The 12,062-nt window shown below is 44.1% G+C and overlaps 1 protein-coding gene across 1 annotated transcript in view; it reads left to right on the top strand.

The window, feature by feature from the left end:
• The window catches only part of Exph5 (exophilin 5), a 41,227-nt gene that overhangs the window by 10,521 nt on the left and 18,644 nt on the right, over nt 1–12,062 (top strand). The window contains exon 2 of the mRNA XM_052188338.1: nt 4,256–4,304. The gene's annotated coding sequence lies outside the window, so the exon portion shown is untranslated. The remainder of the gene's footprint in view (nt 1–4,255; nt 4,305–12,062) is intronic.

Genomic DNA, 12,062 nt, shown 5'->3' with positions numbered 1-12,062 from the left:
ATGCTTGTGGAAGCATACTGAGGAGCCTGCATAGATGCAGAGATTTGGGTCTCCAGGCAGCTGGAAGTTGCCCTCTTACAAAGTGAATGGTAGTGAGTAGAGCAGGGCACGCCGGGTGACTGTGTACCCTACTCTGTACGTCTGTATTTGATGGTCTGGGATACAGACATCCTCTGTCCCTTCAGCCCTCTTTACCACTTATTCAGCTTTCTCAGCATGCTACTCTGGTTGCTCTGTCTCTAATCCAGATAGGAGACCTGGTGAGGTAGTGACAGGCTAGCTGAGGCGTTGCAGTGAGGGCTGCAGTTGATAGGGTTATAAAAAGAACTGACACTGCCTGGCTTGGGCTCTTGGCTCAAGGCTAACTGAATTGCTTGCCAGTTCCCATCCAACCTGATAATATTCCTATCTCTAAGCCTTTGTTTTGGGGTGGGGTAGTCATTCATTCGTTTATTTATTTTTAATTTTATTTGCTTATTTTATGTATTTATGAGTATTCTGTCTTTATATATGTTTGTGCACCAGATGCATGCCTGGTGCCTGTGGAGACCAGAAAAAGGTGTCAGATCTCCCAACTAATGGTTGTAAGCCACCATGTGGGTGCTGGGAACAGAACCTGGGTCCTCTGGAGAGCCCCAGTGTTCCTGTTAACCATCTCTCCAGCCCTTTATTGCTTGCTTGCTTGCTTGCTTGCTTTTGAGACAGGGTTTCATTACCCAGGCCTGGCTGACCTGGACCTTGCTGTATATAGAGATCAGGATGGCCTCTACTGTGATGATCCTCCTCTTCCTCCTGAAGGCTCAGAGTGCAAGCATGTATCAAGCTACCAGGCTCCTGGCTCATCCTGCCCTTTCACCGCCATGACAGTTCTCTGCCACCTTCTCCCTACTGCACACGTTTCCACTCCACACTGTCCATGCTTACTCACCACTCTTATTTTCCTTTTTAAAGCTACAGTGGTATCACAGCTCTTTATGTCCCCTTTGGTTAAAAGCACTCTGAAAACAAGGTTCCTGTCTCAGCTGTATTTGTTTTCTTTAAAGATTTCAAAACAATACTGGTTTGTGTGCACAGTTTGTAGGAGGACAGAGGAATAAACCTGGGAAGAGGTAACACACTCCTGTAATCTAGGGAGGTGGAGGCAGGATTGTGGCAGGTTCAAAGCCTGCCTGATTTACACAATGAATTCAAGCTAGTCAGAGCTGCATAGCAAGACTGGCTCACAAGGCCAAGTAAATAAATTAAATAACATGTATATCCCTAATCCAAAAATCCTCAAATTTTGCCAGTCCGGTTTGGCCAAGGCAGGGACAGTGTGACATGGCTCCCACGCCTGGAACAGAGCCAGCAGGGCATGGGGCTCCAAGAGTGTCCTTGGCTGCTGTGGGTGTAAGGCTTGTTTATATACAAAAAAAGTTATATGTTTTTCTTTTTTGCTTCATGTTCCTCCTTCAGGAAACATTTTCCCTGCCAAGGTTATTGAGGAATGTCCTCTCTGCCAAGGTTAATGACTCTATGATAATCAGAGGCAGCATGTGTATGGGAGGTGAAGGAGTGGCTAATGTCTCAGGAAAATGCTGAGACCTTCAGCATGGCCCTCAAGGCTGTGGGAAAGAACTCTGAAAGCATGAGTTCAAAAATATATAATTTCTCAACTATGTAAAGTGTAAGGATGCAATATGAATTTTATAAGGTGCTTCATAGGTCTAAAAGAATGGAGGCAGCTGAGCTATGAACCGGCTTGTCAGGAAGACACCAAGGGACAGATTCCTGAGTTCAAGTCAGCCGGAGAATAAATTTACATCTTGGAATGGTTGGAATGGTAATCTCGGGACAGGATTCCACCCAGCTAAGTTTACAAAAGCTGGCAGATCTCAGAATTCATGTGCAATGTTTAAAAAAAAAAAAAAAAAAAAAAAAAAAAAAGCACTTTCTATCCCTTTCCTAAGAGTCAAGGAGCTAAGATCATGGAATCCTGATTTGTGGAAAGGTCAAGATGGAACCTGGAATAAATGACTGAATTGATATGTGAATAAAAGGCTGGACTTTTGGTCTGCGTGAGATGAACTAGCAGAGAGTGACAAAAGTTCTATTTTTAGGAGAGGTAAATTGTCCAGAGATCTCTCAAGAGCAAACACAGCTCTTTTAGAATGTTTTTCTAACAGGATTTCTGATTTTGGTAATAAAATTCATGGATGACAAACTTGGCTCTTTTAGAATTTTTATAGCTCTTTTAGAATCTTTTCTAAGCCGTGCGGTGGTGGCGCACACCTTTAATCCCAGCACTTGGGAGGCAGAGGCAGGCAGATTTCTGAGTTTGAGGCCAACCTGGTCTACAGAGTGAGTTCCAGGAATTACTTAGAGACTTGACACAGCTCTTTTATAATGTTTTTCTAGCAGCTACACAGAGACAAATGCTTGGAAGGTAACACAGATGTTTTAGAATTCTTTTTCTAGAACATCCAAGAATTTTTTATAACAGCTTTTCTGGTCAGAAAATCCATGAGCTATCCAGAGAGCTTTTCAAAAAATTTTTCTAGCAAGAAAGAGCTGTCTTGAGCAGACTACAGAGCCAAGGGCTATCCATTTACAGAGAGCTGTCTAGGGAGCCATCTTGAGCAGAGCACAGGCTGTCAGCTGAGACCCATTATTTGACTTCAAGTTGTCTGTTTTGCTGCTGCTCTCAAATACCCCTTCTCTCAGGACCCCCGAGAGTAGTCCTGGCAAGTAAGGAATCCTGACTTGTGTTTAACAGGCAAAGTATTATTTGTTTGTTTGTTTTTTGTATTTTTGGATTTGGTTTTTTCGAGACAGGGTTTCTCTGTGTAGCCCTGGCTGTCCTGGAACTCACTCTATAGACCAGGCTGGCCTTGAACTCAGAAATCCGCCTGCCTCTTCCTCCCAGAGTGCTGGGATTACAGGCGTGCGCCATCACCGCCCAGCTTCAGGCAAAGTATTATTATTAGACCTAATATTTCAGAATAGTATGAAAAACTATCCATGGCTTAATTCAGCTTCTGTTCAAAATCTGAGATCAATTACAACACAGCTATGGATATCTTTAAAATATAAAACTGCTTGGTCTCCCAGCTTTTATGGTCAACTTTCAGGAAGCATGAATCAGGGAAGTAGATAGAGGGCAGCTGTTGGCACTCTTGACTGCTCCGATCCGCAGTCCCAACTTGTGTAACTCCTGATCCCCGAGCTGCTGCTGTGTGGAGGAGGTGGCCTACTTTCACAAAGAGCTGTGAATCATTACAAGTCTACAACCCCGAATTAGGATCCGGAAGAGCATAGGATCACAGATGGACAAGCTGACATCTATGCCTTTTTATTTTTACATTTATTCATTTATTTTGTGTATGTGTTGGGCACATGCATACCACAGTATATGTGTAGAGGTCAGAGCACGCTATGAGGGAGCTGGCTCTCTCTTCCCACCACGTAGGCTCTAAAGGCCCAGCTCTGGTCAGAAGGCTTGGTGGCAGTGCCTTTGCCTTATAAGCCATGTTGCCAGCCATATCTCAATTTTGGGCTTAGGAATTATTACATTTTCTTCTTTTTATTGTTGAGTTGAGAAAAGCAGTACAAACAGTGAAAACACACTTGTTTACCTCCAAAATAATGTCACCTCAAATCAGGGTCTTTATGAACAAAGCAGGAGCAGTTTGGGTGAGGTTTGATTTTTAAATGGCTCTTATGAGTCAACTCTGGCACAGACGTAATGGTTCTTTAAAATGTAAATGCCCAGACACAGAAATGTTCCACTTACAAAGAAAGTCAGTGCACTCCTCCGGTTAAGGATAATTATAAATTTAGACAGCCTGCACCCAGTTACTATCCTGGATGCTCACTGCTTCCTGAAACGTGCTTCCCAACTTCCCCTTACTCTATTTTACCATCTGTGAAATGGAAGCAGCCATGATTTCTGCCTCAAAGCTGTGGGATGTCTGCGAGAGCAGCGCCAGCCACAAGATAAACATTCAACCGGTTTATTAAGTGTTTTTATGCTGTGCTCAAATGCAAATCTACTCGGGTGGCAAAAATAGAAATATCAGTTCTAAATACTAGCAGGAAGTCTTCTGAAATGTTGCGCAGTAATGCACTAACCGAGAGGCGTCCTTCTATGGAGCATTAGGAATACATTTCCTTCTTCTTGATATTGACATGTAACCGTAACTGTGCTATTGGCTATGTAAATGTGCTACTGTGCTGTCAACCTCTTCAAAGAAATGATTTCAACGTCTTTCCACAGGTGCAATGAACGTGTAAGACCGTCAGCCTCTGGGAGGGGGACAGCTGCGGTAAGTAGCTGGGGAACCAAAGGTGACTCTGAAAACCAACCTTATCATCCAGCCCTGGCTCCCTAACGAACAGGATTCTCCCTGGCTCCTCTTCATACTTAAAGTTCAGATTTCACCCAAAGAGTCCAAGGTTTCTGGATGGTAGATTTCCAGCTGGCTCTGGCACAGGAAGGCTCATATCCTAGCCTTGGCAGGAAGCAGTAGCCATTGTGTTTCCACCATGATAGAGCTGGCACCTCTGCCATCAGCCACACGTCACCGTCACTCCTACAGCACTAAACAGGTCAATGGGGGAAAGGTATGGGGCAGTCATAGCCATGGTTTACAACCAAGTGGGTGTTAACTGGGTCCTTTCTGAGTATGGATATCTTTTTATTCAAAGTGGAAACCACTGAAGTATGAGGGATATGTGGCTGGAGAAGGATCACAGAAGGAGCATGGCCACACACAACCCTCATGCACCAAAGGCAGACATTTAATTATCTTTATTTAAATTATTTTATGCATATATGCACTTTCACTGCATGTGCAAGCTGATTGTCTGTGCACCACTTACAAGAAGGCAGAAGAGGGCGTCAGATCCCCTGGAACTGGGTGGGTGAGGGGTGGTGGTGCTGGTGATCAACATGGGTGTTCTTAACCACTGAGCCATCTTTCTAGTTCCAAAGGCTAAAATTCCAATTTTCTACTGCATAGCACTATGTTCCTATATTCTTCGAGGCTAATAATCAAACGTCTTCTATTTTTGCTTTTTTGAGGTCATAACTTCTGTTTTGTGTATGCCTACAACTTTCTATATAGATTGTGATTTGTAAATAAAAGGTAGGCTTTTGAGGGGGGCACTGAGAGTGTAGAAAGATGGCAGGAGCAACTGTGGAATTCCTGTAGCCTGAGCACTGGCACACCCACTCCCTACAAAATGTATGAATGGAATTGTAAGGAGTGTACCTCGGCAGAGGTTCTCTGCATAAAAAAGTGGACTCAGGCTGGAGAGATGGCTCAGCAATTAAGAGCAAAAGGTCCTAAGTTCAAATTCCAGCAACTACATGGTGGCTCACAACCATCTGTAATGAGATCTGATGCCCTCTTCTGGAGTGCCTGAAGACAGCAACAGTGTACTCACATATAGTAATAAATGAATCTTTTTTAAAAAAAAAAAAAAAAAGAAAGAAAGCCGGGCGGTGGTGGCACATTAATCCCAGCACTTGGGAGACAGAGGCAGGCAGATTTTCTGAGTTCGAGGCCAGCCTGGTCTACAGAGTGAGTTCCAGGACAGCCAGGGCTACACAGAGGAACCTTGTCTCGAAAAAACCAAAAAAAAAAAAAAAAAAAAAAGAAAGAAAGAAAGAAAGAAAGAAAAGAAAAGGAAAGGAAAAGGAAAAAAAGAAAAAGTGGACTCTTCTCCGAGGTAATAAAATTTTTTTCTAAATAATTATACTGGAATTTTTGGGCTATGGAGATATCTCTGTTAATAAAACCTTTGTCTTCCAAACCAAAGGACATGAGTATTATCTGCAGAACTTGCTAAAAAAGTAAAAACAAACAAAACAAAACTGGGTGCCAGGGGTTAGCTTTGACCTAACAGGTAGAGCGTTTGTCACTGAAGCCTGATAACCTAAATCTGGATTCCCCAGAACCCTGGTAAATGCCAGACAGCATAACACCAAAACACAAATGGCTGTGATCCCAGCACACCCCTTCCTGGGAGGTGGGAGGCAAAGATAAGACAGTTATCAACAGCTCACTCCGAAGCCCCTGGGTCAGCTAGTCTGAAATGCTCAACAGTGAACAAGAGAGAGCCTGCCTCAGACAGAGAAGGAGCCGAGGGTGACGCCCAGGGTGGTCCTTACACCCCACATGTGCACTGTGGCATGTGTGCTCCCAGGTTCACACAAAGCCCAGTGTGGTGTGTGCTCTGGTCATCCCAGTGCTGTGGAAGTGGAGGGGGCACACTGACGGGCCAGCCTTGTCTAATTGGCAAGTTCCAGAGCAGGAAGAGAAGCAATCTTAAACAGAGGGGGGGCATCTATCTAAAAAAAATTAAAAAGTGGGCAGCAGCAAAGGCCGAAAGTCCGAGGCATCCGTGTGCACACAGACACCTCCCACTACCTTGACCATGACAGAGGTGGCACGTGCTCTGCCTCTACTTCCATTTTCTAAGAAGACAAGTTCACGATGCCTCTGTGCTCCTGACTTTCCTGGAGGAATGTTTGAGCATTCTTCATGGTTTACGAGTCTAGCGATGTCAAAGAGATGCAAAGTCCGTAGAAAAAGCAGTGCATAATGAAGTGGCAGAGTTAACACGGCACTCTTAGGTTTGATGCTCCAGTCCGAGGACCAGCAGGTGTTTTCCCTCAACACTCCTACCGGCGGTGGTGGTGCACCTGGAGGTGGTGCACTGGAGGAAGAGGCAGGCAGGTCTGTGAGTCCACAGAGCAAGTTCCAGGGCAGCCAGGTACACAGAGAAACGCTGTCTTGGAAAAGAAAAAAAAAATCACTTCTGGTTGCCATTTTTAATGACCTATTCCACAGCTATTAGCATGTAAGGGACTTGCCAGTGAGCCTGAGAGTGGCTCCCACTCCCACCAGTGACCAGAAGAAAAAGAATGGAAGTTCCTCCTAACACCAGAGCTGTGTGTGGCATCCTGGGAGTTGATGCTGACGCCACAGGGATTCTTAGTCAGATCCCAGGGGGCGAATTTCCCACCACTTCATTGACAGCTGGGCAAGAATGACACGGGAGGCCGTCAGTATGTTGTATGAGGAGGCCGTCAGTATGTTGTATGAGGAGGCCGTCAGTATGTTGTATGAGGAGGCCGTCAGTATGTTGTATGAGGAGGCTGTCAGTATGTTGTATGAGGAGGCTGTCAGTATGTTGTATGAGGAGGCTGTCAGTATGTTGTATGAGGAGGCTGTCAGTATGTTGTATGAGGAGGCTGTCAGTATGTTGTATGAGGTTTACTGCACGGTTGAATGACCCTCCTATGACAAGAGTTGGCAGTCACTATTTAACATTCGCACAATTAAAGACACGAATCACTTCAGAAACACCAAATGCTTTGGCACTAGATGGAAACTTAGAGATCATCTAGCCTGGGAGTCCTCAGACTCCACCATGGACATGAACCATGCTCTGTGAGGGCATTGGCTGGTGTACTGCAGGATTTGTAACAGTGCCTCTGCCTAAAGGATGCCAGGATCTCTCCTCCATCCATTTGTGAGAGAGATTGCCAGATGTTCCCTGTGGAACACGTAGCCTCCATTTGAGAATGATTTCCTGACAAGAGAAGAATCTAAAGTTAAAGTCCCCTTCAGGGACAGAAATGTCCCTCAATTGATAGAGTGCTTGCCCGAGTTCAACAAGGCTAGCCTGGGCTATATGAGATCATGTCTCAGCGCGCGTGCGCGCACACACACACAAGCACACTTGCATGTGCATGCACAAGACAAACCCACTGTGTGGTGATACATGCCTATAATTCCATCACATGGAAGGGTCAGAAGTTCACAGCAGCCTCTGCTACATAACAAGTTCAAGGCTAACCCAAGCTACATGAAACCCCTGAAGAGGTCAGCTCAGGACCTTTGGAAAATTCCTCCAGGCACCCCTCCCCTCCTGGAAGAGAGAGGTCATAGAGCATGTAGAGCAGAGGGGAAAGGCTGATTAAGCCCCCTACTCATTCCCTAAAGACCAATCAGTTTAAAGGGTGTACTGTTCCACCAATCATATTGCTGATGCTCTGTTCTGCCCCTGGAAACTATAAAAACTCCACCAACAGGCCACCTCTCCTTCAGGTGCAGGATAACCTGAACGCACTGGAACAATAAATTTCTCTTGCTTTTGCATTGATCCCCGGCTCCATGTGGTCCACTCAGAGAGTCCCTGGTAGCTAAGGCTCTTGAGAGACTTACATCCATCTCAGGGGGGAAAAAGAAGACAAAGAAATATGACTTGGGCCAGCTAGTTGCTCTTACTTTCCCTGAACACATTATAGCTTAGCATATTACAGCCAGCATTGTGTCTGGAAGGACACACTCCAAAGTGACACTTAAAAAATAGATAGCATCTCATTTCTCTCTGCCTTTCCCTGCCTGGTATAGCCTTTGTGTCTAGAACCAGAAAGCAGAAATGAATGCGTGGTTTTAAGCCACAGCGCCCAGAACACATTGCTGCGTGTGATCCCTGCCAGAGATCAGACACAGAACAAATCTGAGAGCACCTTAAAATTTAATTTGTTGACTTTACCAAGGTATTTGATGGTATCAGGCAGCGTGGGTTCCCGATCCCTCAGCCACCCTGCAGGTTTGGCCACCCTAGGAAGTTCCCAAGTGTTCGAAGGTTACACTCTGACAGGAGCTGTGTTTGTTTAGTTATGTCAACACTGCTGACAGTATCAGGAGAGAGCCTTGAAGTTGTGTAAAAGGCCTTGTTTATTCAGTGACTTTTATGTTCTCCGTTTCCTGAAAGCCAGCTTCTGAAGATGCCAGTCTCACACAGTGTCCTATTGGGTATCTGCCTAGCTCATGAGGTCTCAGATGTTCTCCAGAAAATTCTCCAGAACCCCAAAGCTTGGTAACAGTCAGCAAGGAGGACTTGCTAACGCCCGACCCGTTCTCAGTGGTTCCCAGCTGTTACGTCAGCCAATCTTCTCAGCAGCCCAGACTGGACGCACTGCTTTCTTTGGTTTCATTTTACCAACAAAGGCACAAGAAGGTTAAGTAATTTGTTCCGAGACATGCAGACCAGTGGAACTCAACCTTCCTAATGCTATGGCCCTTTAAGACAGCCCCTCATGTTGTGGTGACCCCCCCACCACCACCACAAAATTATTTTCCTTGCTATTTCAAAACTGTAATTTTGCCACTGTTATGAATTATAATCTAACTATCTAATATGCAAGATATATGATTGATGTTTGATCCCTGCTCCCAAGGGGGTCATGACCCACCGGTTGAGAACTGCTGATGTAGACGGTCCTGGGAAGAGCCAGGCCTCCAGTGTGTAGCATTTATAAATAACCACTCTGCTACCCTCCCTCCAGCAGGCTTTTCAGGGCCCTAATAGAGAACGTTTTTTTTTTTTTTCTTCTTATCCCCCCACCCAAAAACAGGGTTTAATCTGTGTATTCCTGCTGACCGGGAACTCATTCTGTAAACAAGGTTGGCCTCAAACTCAGAGGTCTGCCTGCTTCTGCCTCCTGAAAATAGAAAACTTTTTCATTAACTCAGTTATGTTGTAATCTTTACTTGTAACCTTTTCCTCTGTGGTTTTCTGTCTTGGCGTATCCTAAGTCAGCTCATAACTGTGAGCAAAGTGTCACTCCTCACCGAAGGCAGGGCGTGTTTAAGGCAAGGTTCCTCCTTCCAGATGTGTTGCCACATACATGTACACATTAGCAGAAGTTGCTCTGGAGAGATGAGGGTTTGTGATGTCAGATGAGTGGATGAGTGTGACCAGCCACCATCACTATGTCACTCATGGATGCCAGTATGATGGCTACCTGAAATGTGGTTGTTTTATCTCCAAAATGAGGGGGATAAATCCTTAACCAGGCCACAATTTTGTTCTAAGAATATAAGGAAAAAAATAAATAAGAAGTATAGTATTTAAAAAGCAGCTGAAGAGCCAGGTGGTGGTACTGCACGCCTTTAATCCCAGCACTTGGGAGGCAGAGGCAGACGGATTTCTGAGTTAGAGGCCAGACTGGTCTACAAAGTGAGTTCCAGGACAGCCAGGGCTACACAGAGAAACCCTGTCTCTAAAAAACAAAACAAACAAACAAAACAAACAAACAAAAAACAAACAAAAAAAAGTAGCTGAAGGCTGGCAAAATGGTTCAGATGATTTAAAAAAAAAAATCCTTGCCAGGAAACCCAAAAACCTCAGTTTTCTCCCTGGAACCCACACAGTAGAATGAGAGAACTAGTTCCTGCAAGTTGTCCTCTGACCTCCACAGCCATGCCATGGTACACACCCTCAGATAAATAGCTTTAAAGATTTATTTACTTTTATTTTATTTTATGTCTCATTGTTTTTACCTGAATGTATGTATGTCTGTATACCACATGTATGCAGTACCCACAGAGGTGAGAAGGTGTTGGATTCCCTGGAACTGGAATTTTAGACAGTTATTAGCAGCTATGTCGGTACTTGGAATTGAACCCAGATCTTCTGAAAGAATAGCCAGTGCTGCTAACCACAGAGTCATCTTTCAGCCCTATAATATCTTTTTAAATGAATGAGTAATTTTTAAACTATAAGAATGTTAGTAGCAAATGAGAACAAAAATCAAAAAACAAAAACAAAAAACAGATGTATTAGCTGGGCAAAGGAGATGGCTCAGTGGGGAAGCACACTTGCTGTGAGAGCATGAGGACTTGAGTTCAAATCCTCAGCTCCTACTTAAGAGCGAGCTTACAAAGAGACAGGTGGTAGTGGCACTCCAGAGGCAGAGACAGGCAGATCTCTGAGCCTAGTCTACAGAGGGAGTTCCAGAATAGTTAGGGCTGCACATAAAAAATCCTGTCTTAAGTAACCACAAATTAAAAAAATATAAAGGAGCCAGATTTTATCCCTGTAACCCCAGCACTGGTGGAAACGAGAGGATCATGGGAGCCCACCAGCCAGCCTGTCGTTTGAAAATGATAAACTTCAGATGCAGTGAGAGACTACCAAGGGAGTAATGTGGAATGTGATAGAGAAAGACAAGACATCCTCCTCTGACCTTGGTATGTGCACACAGGGAATGCACCTGCACACACATACATATAACAGGCACACACCATACTACCACTTCCACACACAAATTTTTAAAATGGTTTAGAGTCCAGAAGGAGAGACTATTACTGTGGCAGGAGACTATCTTGAATTTTGTCATTAATCAGCCCTTGCAGACTATGTATTATGTTGATGTTCATGATACAAATAAATTACTGCTTTATTGCTTCCTTTGGAAGTTTGCCACCTCCAGGACCTGACTCATCTGTCTTAGAATCCTAGGTCTCCTTAATCAGAGAGAAGAGAGAGATCCCTGGTAGGTAGGAAGGAGAGAAAGCTAGTGGCAGAGCGAAAACAGAATCCAAACTTTAGACATGCTGCTGTAATCTGCAATATTATGTACATGAAATATTACACAATGTAATATTATTGCAAATGTAACATGCAATATTATGATGTATGTAAATGCAACAACAAAAGAGTATAAAAAGCGTGGTGGGAGAGACTTCTGCTTGAGAGGGTTGAGGACAGGTTCCTGTGGAGAAAGTAGTAATGCAGGACCTGGACTTGGAAGGATGAGCAGCCATTGCCAAGGACCAGCCTCAGCTTAGAGAGGAGTTCTTGAGGAAAGGATGTTTGGGAGTGGCAAAAGAACAATTTGAAGTCAAATGTGGGTACAAGCTGACAGCTCTGTGTTCTGCTTCAGTTGGCTTTCCAGATGGCTGTGGATAGATAGCTCAGCTCTTGAAGACCAAAGCCCAGTCTTTGATTTACATATCAATTCAAATAATCATCCTAGGTTCCCTTTTGATTTAACGGATCAGCATTTTATGACCTTAGCCCTTTGATTCTTAAAAGAGACATCAAGTACATTTTTTTTAAGTGCAGGGATTTTTTTTAAAAGATCTTATTTATTTACTTATTTATTTATTTATTTATTTATTTAATATATGTGATGAGTACCCTGTAGCTGTCTTTTTTTTTATTCGATATAATTTATTCACATTTCAAATGATTTCCCCTTTTCTAGCCCCCCCACT

The sequence above is a fragment of the Apodemus sylvaticus genome, chromosome 7 (assembly GCF_947179515.1).
Source record: "Apodemus sylvaticus chromosome 7, mApoSyl1.1, whole genome shotgun sequence".
Classification (NCBI taxonomy): Eukaryota; Metazoa; Chordata; class Mammalia; order Rodentia; family Muridae; genus Apodemus; species Apodemus sylvaticus.
Note: the sequence above shows the minus strand (reverse complement) of the source record. Positions and strands in the feature narration are given on the sequence as shown.